Below are 14,564 nucleotides of genomic sequence, written 5' to 3' on the forward strand. Positions count from 1 at the left end.
CCAATACCAGTAAGTTAGTCATTCAAAAGTGTTCATAACACCAGCTGGGTCAAATTATCGTTTTACCCCTGAGTTACTTCTAGTTCTTAAATATCAGTGCTCCTCCAATGAACAACCCGTTTATGGTTCAACCATTAAACAGAAACCCCTCTCGTGCCATAGAGAGGGTAGGACCCTTTGTTCAAGTTTTAGAGACACCATTTAAGGGAACACTTATCTACTTACCCTAAAGGCGGGAAGGAGCGAATTCCGTCTTGTGTGATTATGTTTCCAGCTCCCCACTCGATCTTGTCCCCAAAATGATAAGCATATTGAATTAGAAATTTGGCCACTTTCACCCGTACAAATCAAAGGACAATCCCTCGCAAACAGAAGTTCATAATACACTCAGAATTAAGACGAAGTTACGTTCATAATACACTCAAGACTAAGACTAAGTTACCTAAGGTCATCCTAATGAAATAGAAACCCAACTAGTTAACGGAGTTATATCTAGTGATTACTATTTCGTGGTCCGGTCTTATGTAAACTCATTGCATAGGATACCCTCACTTGCATGTCGCATACATGAATGCATTGGATCAATGTGTTTGTATCAAATACAAAGTGAGTCCTATCCATAGTGTTAACAGAATAAGGTACCCGACCTTAACCCTATATTATAGATCCTTTAAGCTGATCTTGAACATTGATCCCCGTATGTCTCTACATACTGTTCAAAACTCATCAAACAGCTTAGGATGTTAGTTTATTGGATTTAGGTTATCAAAATAAAACTAATAATATAATCAATAACACTTATTGAACTTATAATAATAAAACACTTTATTAATAATGGTCAATGGATTATATTTACTATCTATGAGTTTTAGGACATAAAACCCAACAAGCTTGGCTGGGTCGAAAAATGTCGTTTTACCCCCAAGATTATATCTTTCTCCTTAAGTCCCCCTGGTCCACTATTGAACAATTGGTTTTAAGGTTTAACTTATAAACCGAATCCCTCTCGGGCTAAATAGAGGGAGGGGCCCCGTTGTTCAAAATTTGGATCAGTCCTTAAGGGAACAACTTATCTACTAACCCTAAAGTGGGTAGAAGTGAATTCCGTCTTGCACTCTATGTTTCCAACTATTCACCTGATCTTACCCCTAAAATGGGAGGCTTATTGGACCAATGCTAATGAGTTGCCCTCACCTATGTAGATCTAAGGATAATCTCGTATGAACAGGAGTTCACAGATTAAGTTACCTAGGTCATCAATAATCGAGATAGCCAGTTTTAAATAGTAAACGGTGTTATAACGTAAAAGTGACTATTTCAGGGTTCAGTCTTATGTAAACCTCTTACATAGGATGCCCCCACTTTTCATGTCTCGACATGAACGATTCAGGATTACATCGTTTGTATTAACTACAAAGTGGCTCGCATCCATAGTATCTCTAAATAAGGCGCCCAACCTTTATTCATATACTATAGACTATTTAGGTTATTTACTCAAACTTAATCCATGTTTATATCATTACATAAAGTTCAAGTTTACTTAAAAATAGCCTAGGGATCTTAGTTTATTGGATTTAAGATTATAGTATTCAATTTCTCAATAACGACTTTGTTGAATAGAATATGATTACAAACTACGAGTTTTAGGACATAAATTCCAACAACTACTTACATGATTGTGTATCATTTCCTACATGATCGTGTGTCATGATCGTTTAGATGAAAAATTACACGTGTGAGTATGACTGATTAATCACATGGTATTTTTTGTATTTTGCATTGTGGGCTTGTGGACTTGTTTCGTTTTCAAAATTGTTCTATACAGTATAAATATTTTACTGGTTTGTTATATTTTTTAAAAATCCCTTAAATAAATATATTTATTTATTATATATTTTATTATTATTATTATATATTTTAAAAAACCCCTTATGGTATCATGCATTTAGGACAAAAAAAAGAAAAAAAAAGAAAGAAGAAAAGGTTCTTCATTTTCTTCCCTAAGAAACCCTAGTCTTCACCCTTCACTATGCAACCCTATTCGATCTCAACCATTTGCGCCGCTTAGCTCTTTTGTTCACATTTTCGGTTTGCCACTACCCTTTGCTACTGCTGCTCACCGAATCATGGTTAAGATTGATATTTTGGTGTGATTTTTTGATCTTCTTAGATGGGTTTCGAAGTGTCCAACAAATACATAGTTTTCAAACTTAAATAGCTATTTCAAACATTTCTCTTGTACTTGTTATATCCTATATCTCTAAAGTCTACGAGATGAAGATTTAGGCATTAGTAGTGCCTTATCTCGTAATGGCTACTATGGGATGAAAATTCTAGGCGTCCTAGAGGCCCTCATCTCTACCTAGTCACAGTGATGAAAATTCTAAACATCTACTAAATACCCTTATCATAGGACTTTTAAGCACATGAAAAACTCCTTCGCAAGGTTATCATAAATATCCAACTCTTAGGTATAGACTAAAACAATCTCATGTTTAAAACATTGTCCCAAACAACATGTTATATAAATAGCTTGCATATAACAAGTCTTAAATATGTAAAACAAGTTTTGCTTTGAACAACTTTTAACTTAAATACTTTAGAAACTCAACATTCATTTGTTTGCTCATAATCAATGTATAAAGAAACTAATACTACTCAAACTTTACTAATCTTGAAACTCATGCTTTGGAAATCTATGTAATTCAAGTATAGTTCTCAAACATGTTAACTCAAATATGCATTAAACATACTTAATAAATCATGTTTAGAATTCACTTTTAAGTTCATTTTTATCATTCACAGATGATAGCTACTTCCTTAGCCTATAAATTTTTTCAATCTCCTCTTATCCTGAAATTAAAGAATTTAAACTCATTTTAAACCTCTAAAATCAGAAAACATAAAAAATTAGCTAAAAATTCTAAAAAACACCAAAACTTTCCAAAACTAATGCCATGTCGCTGGGCGTAGGTGGCAGGCAGCATGCGTGCACACACAGACCCTTAGAATGCCTTGCCACGTGCTTGCCTCGCACTTAGCATGTCACCCCCCTTTTACCACGTGAGATAGCTTCGCGCCTCTCCTTGTGTGCGCATTCGGACACCCCTTTGACAAGGCTTGAATGGTGTATGTAATATGTAGTTGGTAAGGTCGTTTAAAGAACAATCATGCTACAATATGTGCTAATTATGGAAAATGAAACACTAATTGTAAGCGAGAAGAATTGGGAAAAGGGTAGAGACCTACCAATTTACCTTGACAAAAGATTATTTATAAAAACTCTTCCTTATTATCGTAATGTGGTGGCAAGTGAGGGTGTCAAACCCAAAGGAGTGGAGGTGATTTTAACTTGACTTCAAACTAGGAAAGAATGTGATACAAACTAAGAAAGCATTAAAAGATTGGAAGAAATTTAAAGAATCATGTTGTGACAAGTAACAAAATCAATTGTAAGTTGGTATAACTCAAGATAATAGAGTATGTGAAAAAACTACCCAATTAATAAAAGTGAGGCAAGAGTAATAGGTCATCTGAGGGTTTTCTTTATCATTGGGAAAAAATTACAAAGTAAAAATTGAGATATTTTAGAGGTTCTTGGTCAAATTAATTTTGGGATTAAATTGCTTGAACACCAAAATTAATTTGTTCAAGATCCACACTTTTTACCTAGCAAGAGTCAAACAAATATGTATAAATTAAAGAAAGGACTCATTCACACATCATTTGTTCAACAAAAATTATAGGGCATGAATCTTTATTCCAAGAAATACCAAAGCAAAAGATTGTCAATCACAATGCTAGAAAATGGTGCTAGAATTAAAAAGTTCATCATTCAACAATGTTTACTTTAAATTCACAAAAAGAGCATATCACATACTTTGAATTTAATGACAAATTGAGTTTAAGAAAATTAAATTGGCCAAGAGAAAAGATATCATTGAACACAATATGTACAAGATCTAAAGTAAATCTAACAATCTCAATTGAAACTATGAACGGGAATCATTAAAGAGTCAAGAATTATCAAAAACTCAACAATTCTCAACTTTATTTCTCTAAAATGAATACATTTCATACAAAGCAAAATCTTGCTTGAATTTTCAGAATCATTACTTCACAAAAATATGAATTACAAACAATTTGACAAGAAAGTAAAGTGATGGTTATTGAAGAAATGAACCAAAAAAATAATAAAAAAAAACCTAAAAAAAAAAACTCTACCCACTACTCTTTACCTCAAAAAAGTTTTACTCCTCCATGAAAATCACAAAAATGGATGAAACTTTTTTGGGAGAAAAATGGATTTGGAATGAGATTTTGAGAGGGTTTTGTGGAGGGCATTTTGTAGAGGGTTTTTAAGTGGGTCTTTAGTGATTTTTGAGTGGGAACTTCATGAATGAGTGAATAGGAGTGAGAGAATGTATCTATAGGATTTTAGAGAGGTGGAAATGTAACTTTTGGTGAAAATATCGAAGAAAACAGACAAAAATTGCTGAAGAAGATGAAGGAAGATGGGTTTTTCAAGTCAAATTGGGGTTTTCACGAACAATTAAAGAAGAACGCGTGTAGGATTCAAACCGGTAACCGGGAGGACACCTGATGCATAGATGGCTGACACATGGTAGCAGATGACAGGTAGAAAGAGACACACGCGGAGAGGCTGACGAAAGCTTTCAAAAAGTCGGTGTTTATTTACAAGAATGCCACTAAAAAATTATATAATGCAATGGGTGAGATTCAAAGCCATAACCTCAGAGTGGCACACACGTGTTGGCCAAAATAATGTTGTTTTGGCATTTAAAAATTCAAAATTAATTCGTGTCAAGTCCAGTTCAAACGCGTGACTTGAAGGTGGATTGTATGCATGGAATTGCGTAAATTACAATTCTGTCCCGCAGTTCCAATTTGGCCTATCTTCCGCGTTAAGGCTCTGTTTTAAGTGTGTTTTATTGTGTTAGATCCGTAGCAGAGTCGAGTATCACATTCTTCATAAAAATATCAAAATAATAAATATATACATGCTATGGGTCAAGAATAAGCTAGTGATAAAGGAGTCAAGAATTATCCCAACACTCATGCATAGGCCTACTACATGGCCTTGGCGAGTACCCCACACTGCCTGGCTATGCACTGGCCATCTTGTGTGCTTACTTCTATGCTAGATAACATCTTATCTTAAAAATGCGCGCATACCTTAAGCCTTGTGTCCTGATGACTCGGCCACCTTCAACCATGCCTAGAAAACTGAAAATTTTCAAAAAACTTCTTCCAATTTCGAGGATTTATAACTTTTAATCTAGTGATCAAAATGGAAACATTCCTTTACCAAACTTGGTTAGAATTGCCTTATCTAGCTTATCTCTATAATTCAGCTTTAAATTCTAAGTGATATGCTTGTATAGCCTACAGAGAATCCACATTGCTCATGATCCTTTGAATTCTAACCTTCCATTCTTCCTTGAACTTGATCAACACCTTCCTCACGTCTCCTCTATTCGACAGCCCCACCTCACCAAATAGTCTCTTTTAGCAAACTTTTTCAACCTGTTTGAGAGAAAACAAACAAGAGAATTGAGAGTATTTTTCATTTGAACTGACCTAATTATAAAGTTTTCTACATGACAACCTTGCCACCTCTTATTTGCCGTAATTTCAGTCTTTGCATGTTGTTGGTCACTTGTCATCCACACAACCATCTACCTTGAATGCATAAGAGTCTTCCAAAACATTTAACCTCTTAAGGCCGATAGGGACTATAATAAACCATACATTTGCTACTTAACATTTTACCCCATACATGCATATGTTCATTATTCTCGTATTAATTTTTATAAGAAATATAAAAAAAAATATATGAGAACAACGCAGGCAAAATGAAAATCAATGGCAAAATCGTAAATATTTTGAAGTTTCTGAAATTTTGCGTCACTTCCATTCAAGAATCCATGTGTGCCTCCCCTGATCGCAAGTTCGAACCACCTTGATGCCTGCATTTAGTGCAATCTTCCATTAGTGCAATCTTGTTGCCCTATACTATTTTTAGGCAATCTTTTTCATTTTTAAAACAACTCACCTGAAACCTCTCTTTCAACGCCTTACCCAAAACCTCCTAGCAAGACCATGACTCTTGGCTAACCTCACTGGGCCTTGGCCGCAAAGTTCTTCTTGCATGCTCTGGGTTGGATGGATCACCACACATGCTCTTCATTTGGTTTGCCCTAGACCTTCCTTGGCACTTTAGAGGTTCTCATCACCTAGCTCCTTTCGACTTGTCTCAACATCTAGCATGTCTTGTCCTCGACACCTAGCCTTCTTGTCTAAGTGTGCTTTGGTCGCCTAGGACGTGCTTTAAGAGGTCTTACAGGAAAATTAAGCAAAGCCTTGTCTTGGCGCCTAGACACACTCTTAGAGGTTCTCAACATTCCTTGGCCGCCTAGTGTCACGGGCATACTTGTCCAAGGTGTTGTTTACCTATGGCCATATTCCTGAATACCCATAAATCGCTTTGTCTTTAAGTCTTATAAGTAGTCTAGTCTATTTTTTTCGTTTTCGTGTCGTCGAGCCACAGTGTGACATTTCGGCTTTTTCATATGCAAGCCTGCCAAGGCCAAAAATCTCAATATGTACTATAGGGTGTTGTACACTACTTGAACCCTCGCCTAAGCCTTGTCGCGCTCTTTGCAATCTAAGCTATTTTCTTTGCAATTAACAGTCTTCAATGTTTTCTTTTATGATGTTTTCAACAATTTACTTTCTCTCTCCCATTCTCGAGAACGTGGAGGAAGGTTACATCATATGACGAGTTTGTCCGTGGATTTTGAATATTAAACGGCTGACTTGTTGATCGAGTAGAACAAGTGCCGCACAATCGTATTTGAAAGGTTACGATTGTGACACCTAGCACAGTTTAAAACGCCTAGTCTTTCAACCTAAAAACCACTTAGTCTTCCTTTCTCTCTTTCACTTGCTGCCAACCTCTCAAGATAGATCTCAACACCTAGACATATTCAACTTCAACTTTTTTTTCAACAAGGAAACCTAAGCAACAAAACAATATCTAAACACTAATTTTTGACTTTTTATATAACTTAGGAATTCTTAAGAAATGTTAGGTTTAAGGTTTACAACTTACCTCCCCCATCAGAAACTTCGTCCTTGAAATTTAGAAAGCCTAACTAATCAATTTAGGGCACCTGTTCCTCCACTTCCTAAGTTGCCTCTTCCACTCGTGATGTCTTCAAAGAACTTTCACGAATGGAATCGTCTTGTTCCTCAACACTTGCTCTCTCTTGTCGAGGATTTGCACAACTGGCGTTTCTTCATATATATAAGGAAAAGTCCTTCCTAAACCAGAGGAGGGAGAAAACAAATGAAGAGTTTATTAATCCTTTCTAGCATGATAGACCTTGCATCCACCTATGCATGATTTTTCTTAAACAAAATTATTTTAAAATGCTTCTCAATTAAGTGTCTACTTCTTTTAATTTTTAATTGATTGCAAGCTTAAGTATAGAAACTTGTTAGAACTTGAGTTACGTACTTATCCACTTTTGAGAACATTATCATACCATGCATCGTTGATTGACTTGAAATATTTGTAAACGATGAATGACTTTCCTTACTTCATGCTTGAGTGAATATTTCTATATTTTTTTCATTTCCTTCCTCAGAACGAGCAATACCTAAACTTGAGGGTGTTTGATAGCTCCGTAGACGCGTTAGGTTAAATGAAAAAGGACCAAACAAAGATCAAGTGGTAATTTCATAATTAAAAGGAGTTTGGCACTGCCATCAGTGTCGTAGGGCCACACCACGGTGCATCAAATTAGAGAGCATCATTTTGATGTTGCCGCGACATCCAATCTTGAGCTTTTTTTTAAAAAACACAAACTTTCAACATCCAACCGTACATCTTTTTCCTAGAAGCACGAACTTTGGTAGCTCCGTAAAGGGGCTAGGTTTCCTAGGTTAAAACTTCTGGGATAGCCACACTTACTACAAGAAATCAGGGCTTTCCCGACGCCAAAAAGGACGTCGACACAAAGAATGTTGAGAATAAGGGTATTCCTGACGCCGGACAGACGCGTCGTGAAAGCCTCATCAGAGAAAATCCTATTCCTGACACCACGCACAATGGGTCGAGAGTGGCATCGGAAAAAGGGTATTCCCGACACGTCAAACACGTGTCGACCAAACGGCATTGGGAACAAGGCCAAATTAAATTTAAAATACACCTTATTCCCAACGCCATGCACAGTGCGTCGGGAATGGCGTCGAGAATAAGGAGTTTTCCTAACGCACTATTGCGCGTCGGAAAATCCTTTTAATGAGCGTCGAGAATACCCTTATTCTCGACGTCATAAAAGGGATCTCCCGACGTTTTCGTGCTACGTCGGGAGATCCCCTTTATAAACGTTTCAATTCTGTTTTACACATAACTGAAAACGAAAGGAAAAGGGAGAAGAGAGAAACGAAGATTCGTCGTCATCCGTAGCTCGTCGCCGTTCGTTTCGTCGTTGTTGTCGTCCCTTGCCGCCGTCCTTCACCGTTCCGCCGCTGTCTGCCACCTTATGTAAGTTTAAATATAAAGTTTGTTTAGCTTAAATATAAGTTTTAGGGTATTTTTTAAAAAAAATTGTTTTAGGATTTTGTTTTGGAATAGATTTTTGTTTGTTAAATGTATTTTTGTATAAAATGTGTGTAATTTGTGGTTGAATTGAAATTTGAAAGGTTTAGGGTTTAGGGTTTAGGGTTTATAGTTAAATTGAAAATTGAATTGGATGGGTGGTTTAGTTTGTTGGTGTGGGTTCAACATACAGATAATTATGGATTAAATTATGAATGATATTGAGTTTTTGGTGGTATTGGAACATCAAATTTTTCTGCTTAAACCTTTATCCCAAGTCTATTGAGACTATGAATAACGATTCTTTCTTGAGTCATTAGAAAAGTTGTTGTATTATGGAGGCAATATACACTTCTCTTGTACATTTGGAACGTTTTGTTATTATTGTTAACTATTACATAATTGAGTTCTATGATTGACAAACCTAGGGATGTAGGATTTGATCTTGACCCCTTACCATTCCCTGTTAAACACCACTTACCTTATCAAACTCATAAGCGACACACGATCTAATTAAAGCCCATGAAAATTAGAGCAAATGAAGTTGTTCTTTTAGCGTTCTACCTTCAGTTTGTTAATTCTCCAACATGGAAGAATTTTTTTTCCCAAGTTTTCTTAGATCTCGGATTTATGGATTTCATCTGTTTTTAGCTTGCTGTGGAGTTATGTGTTAGGTTCTCATTTTTTCTCTTCTGCAGTAATGAATAAGTTGCTAACTCATCGATGGATTCAATTAAGACATTGGCTGCATTTCTACAAGGGATGGTAAATATATAATACTAATTGCTATTATTTGTCTGCTCTATATGGTTAACTCATCCTCTATGTTATTGTTAGGGTGTTTATATAATATTAACTTTACCTTCACTTCCAACTCAAGCTTTTGGGTTAATAACGTCGTTTACTTTCCATTTAACATTAATTTCTACTTATTGGGTTTTTCTTTCAAATTTCAAGCACACAAGTGAGAGGCAAGTGCTAGAGTATTGATCCATCATTTTAAGCTTTTGTGTCAATCGATGATTTAAGAGTTACAATAAGTCCCTTTGCAAAACTAACTGCAATTTGTTCTTGTAGGAAATCATCATCCCATCGAATAAAACAGAAGCAACATACCTAGAGACTGTAGCTTCAACATGTTCATCTCTGCTATTGTAGTGGGTACTATGACTTTGCGATATTTATAGCACTTAATACTTAGCTTGCTGAACTATTGTTCTTAAGAAAATTCCTCCAATGTCCAATCATGTTCTCTTTTGCTATAGTTTATGTTTATTCATTGTTTCTTTTTAGCATCATTACTTAGAAGAAGAGTCTCCCATCTTGTAGTTTACTTGATAGTAATTTGTGCTGATTGAGATTAAAATTTCTTATGGAAGAGTTCGAGTCATGGCATTGGTAGTGAAGCTATTTTCAGTTTCTAGCTCTGTGGCATCGGTAGTATACAACGCAAATTTACTAAGCCTACTGAAAAGTGAAATCAATAACCTGCAGCCGTTACTAAGCGTTTTTTTGTATTATGAGAATTACATTTTTTGTATTAAACTTACTAATATTTTTTGAACTTATTCGTATTATTAATTTTAATTTTTTTAATTTGTGTTTGTATTTCATAATTTATTAATTTATATTAAATTTGTTTTAATTTAATCCAAAACGCGGGAAAAATATTTGAGCAATCCGAATGTCGTTGTGAATGTTCGAGCAAAATATTTTAGGGAAAAAAAAATTAGAAATTACATATTTAAAAAATATATATAAAAAGGAATTCCCGACGCAATGAAACATCGGGACTAGGATGCATAAGACATGTCAGGGAAGGGTTTCCCGATGCGTAAAAGACGTCGGAAAAAAACATCGGAAGAGGCATTCCCTATGCCGCGTCATGCTTCAGCATAAGGTCCGTCGTATGTCACGACGTCAGGAGAGGCATTCCCGACGCCGTGTTGGTACGGTATCGGGAATGCCTCTTCCGACTCATTTCTCCCGACGTTGTTCCCGATGACATGAAAAACGTCGGCATATCCTTTCCCAACGTTTTTTTCACTTTCTCCGACGTTTTTGTGCGTCGAGAGTACCTCCGTCTCTTGTAGTGACTCATGCATTAATTCTATCATTTTTTCAGAAAATTATGATCTAGAGAAGTGAAGGAGTCCAACGTATCGAAAATGACTCAACTCCAGGTTAAATCGAGTGAAAACGAATCAAATAAAAATCAAGTGGTAATTTTGTAATTAAAATGAGTCCAGCACCGCCCTCAGTACTTTAGCTCCAAGACACGGCGTCTCCTAAGACCATCATTTTTGATGCAGTGCTGCGTTTTCCAACCGCACTTCTTTTTTCTAAAAATGTCAACTTTGATAACTCCGTAAATGGGCTAGTTTTTTAGGTTAAAACTCCTGACATAGCCAAAATTAGGTTGAATAACATGCTTAGGCTAATTTTGTGATCTTTATCCTTGCTAAAGCATGTTTATAGTTTGCTTATTTGTGGCTTGATAAAACCGTTTTTTGTACCAGTCATCACACGCTTTTGAAGGAATTTGATTTCCTTCTAAATCATCTTTTCATTTAGGATTTTAGCAGTTAAGATCTGGGAGTTTCACTATCTACCAGGGTTAGCAGTTCCAGTCCACTATTATCAAACCTTCAGTTTGATTTGTCCTCTATCAATTGCAACATGTGCATGTCTTTCAAAACCATCCTCTCCGTAAACTTTGTATCCTACCTTATTGAAATCAATGTCACCTTCACTCACATAAGACTGTTGACATGGCCAACAAAAGGTCTCATACAACTACTTTAGATTTAAGGGTGTCGTTATGCCCATCACCACCTTATCTTTGTTCTTCCTCGAATTTTAGTCGAGCCTAAACATCTTTACCACATCGAAGTTGGAAAGCTAACATGGACATCTGACCTTCAACAATATTGTTGGTGTCCCCTAGACTTTTCTCACACTACAATACTGGAGGAAGTGAACAAAGGAGATTTTTTTTTTCTTGACATAGTTTTAAGAGTTAAGTTCGTGGTTTTTCATGATGGTGAACACTTCATCTGGAACGATTTAGTTATTTTGTGTATTTTTTCTAAAATACATACTTACTTGGAGCAATATTGAAATTTAAATATGTCTAAAAAGTCTTTACTCTGAAAATCCATGGTCAAAATTGATAAAATATGCTAAGTTTGGGATATAAATGGTTGAAATTGTAAGTGGTTAGTAAATAATTTTGAAAAGAAGTAAATGCTTAAAATAGATCCAATCGATTGAATTTAGGATAAAAATGATTTTATCCTCAATTATTAAAAATATCTCAATAGGCATGCCTAACAATCTAAAAGATATCTTTTGCCATCCAAGAGATTTCAAATGCTAAACATGACGACAAACTTGCAATTTATTCCAGCTTTTTTTTTTTTTTTTTTTTTTTCTCCCTAAAAGCAGTGTTTTATTTTTATTCTTCAAGAAAATGAAGGGACATAAACTCAGATTTCTTGTGTACATTTGGAAAAATTGCACTACACTACAACTACAACCACATGCTTTTCAAACATCTTTTTCCTGTGTGGTTGACTCCCTTTTTCTTTTAAGTCCACTCACTTTTCAATTCCACCAAAGTTTTAGAATAATGTCTTTTTAAAAGTTCACTATAACATTCTACATCCATTCTCATACATCTTTTTCAGTTACAAAGGAAAACTATTAACACAATACCTTAAAAGAATATATATCACATGGTAACTGAAGAATTACATTAGATTACAAAAAAGGGGATGTATTAAATTGGGATGATTTTTGTCGAGCAATAACTTGCATACATGCTATGCGATTTAGGGTTTCCATGTGGTTCAAGTGACTTATGTTTTGGGTTAGTCTCACCTAAATTGTGTAAATTTTTAATGTAATAAATGACATCGTGCTTTGATTTAATTTTGAACACACGAAACAGAATTGAGAAGCACAACATACAAAATGCATTAAATTTTAGGATATAATGACAAATAAAATACATATATAAAGAAAACTTTACCTTTGACTACTTAGAATAGTCGAATTATGGCATAAGGAAAAATCAATTGCGGTGATGTATGTATTTTTAAATGTGATTTGGTTTGACCCAAATGTTAAAAAGAACAAATTTCAAAGTAATTTAGGTTTTAAGATAATAAATGCTTCTCATTTTTTGTTACACTAATGACCCGGACCATATATTAGTTACTTAAGTTGTACAAGTATTCTACATTGATGATTCAAAATTTTGTAGTAATAGGAAAATTGTGCAAATTTTTCTAAATAAACAAATATGGAATATTCTAGAAGCTAAAGAATTAGAAAAGATGATAAACTTAAGTTGTTAAAAGTATCTAGTTCAATTGTGGCCAATGGATCCGCACACAATGTCACATTTTGCAAAGGCGACATTGAACCTAGCTGTCATGCCCCGCTCCAGTTCACTCTATGCGATGGAATGGAGACGTGACTGCCTAGGCATTCTACGCCAGATTCCCTGCAAAGTAATGCGTCGAACGGTTAGTAAGTGGAATTAAAAGACAATCACAAGAAAATTTAACGTAGGATGTGGATAGATGAATTGTGAAAATTTCATTGATACTTCAAATACATGTAAATTTAGTACGTTTTTCAACATTCATCAATAAACTACAAATCATGATCCAAACAACACTTGTACTTCTCTCACCAATCTACTATATGTAATGCGAGTTAACAATGACCACTACCAAAATGATGTGGTTTGGAAGGCACGGTAGGCAATCAAGGCTGCTAGTCAACGCTGGATGTTCTTGACTACCTAGGGGGAGGGCGAGGGGGAGGAATTTAAAGGGTTAGATGAAAACGTCTAGTGAGTGGGATCTTTTATCAATCGCCTTAAATATTTCAAGTTTGCCTTAACACTTCAAATCCATTTCGTCAAATCGCATGGTACGAATAATATACAGTATCATCAACAAAACATTGAGTTTAAATTAAACCAAATCTCATTTGTTAGGCGATTCATAATATCTCATATCATCGACCATTTTCATAAATCATTTTGAAATTATCCCCTTGTTAAAATCGTTCATTGACGTAATTCATATCGCATAGTTTGCATATAGCATATGACATAATCATCTTGTGTAATCATTCTTTATGTTTAATTACATCTTTGTACCATTTCGTTAACTCAAGTGTTTACCACACTCTTTTGCCAAGTTGCAGCTATGCGGAGTAATCTTAACGCATTTAGCAAGTTCCATTAATTCCACTATGCATAATGCGTCTTCCAATGTTAGATCACATAATAAGCAAATGACATCCTATACCAAATCACACAGCAAGTATGAGGCATCCTATTCAAGATCACACAACATGAATAGGGCATTCTATTCCAGATCACACAACAAGAATAAAACATCTTATCCTAGATCACACAGCAAAGATAAGACATCTCATACCAGATCACACAGCAAGTATGGGGCATTCTCATCGCATAGGGTACAAAGATCATCTCATTTCGAACTTTATCAAATCTCATGCATTCTCCATAATTCATCATTTCAATTTATAATAAGTCCATTTAATTTGTAAGTGTTGGGTTTTATGTCCTAAAACTTATAAATAGTAAATATAATCCATTGACCGTTATTAATAAAGTGTTTTATTATTATAATTTCAATAAGTGTTATTAATTATATTATTAGTTTTGTCTTAATAACCTAAATCCAATAAACTAACATTCTAAGCTATTTAATGAGTCTTGAAAAGTATGTAGAGACATACGAGAATCAATGTTCAAGATTAGCTTAAAGGGTCTATAGTATAGGGTTAAGGTTGGGTACCTTATCCTGGTAACACTATGGATACGACTCACTTTGTATTTGATACAAACATATTGATCCAATGCATTCATGTATACGACATGCGAGTGAGG

The sequence above is a fragment of the Cucumis melo genome, chromosome 6, assembly GCF_025177605.1.
Source record: "Cucumis melo cultivar AY chromosome 6, USDA_Cmelo_AY_1.0, whole genome shotgun sequence".
Classification (NCBI taxonomy): Eukaryota; Viridiplantae; Streptophyta; class Magnoliopsida; order Cucurbitales; family Cucurbitaceae; genus Cucumis; species Cucumis melo.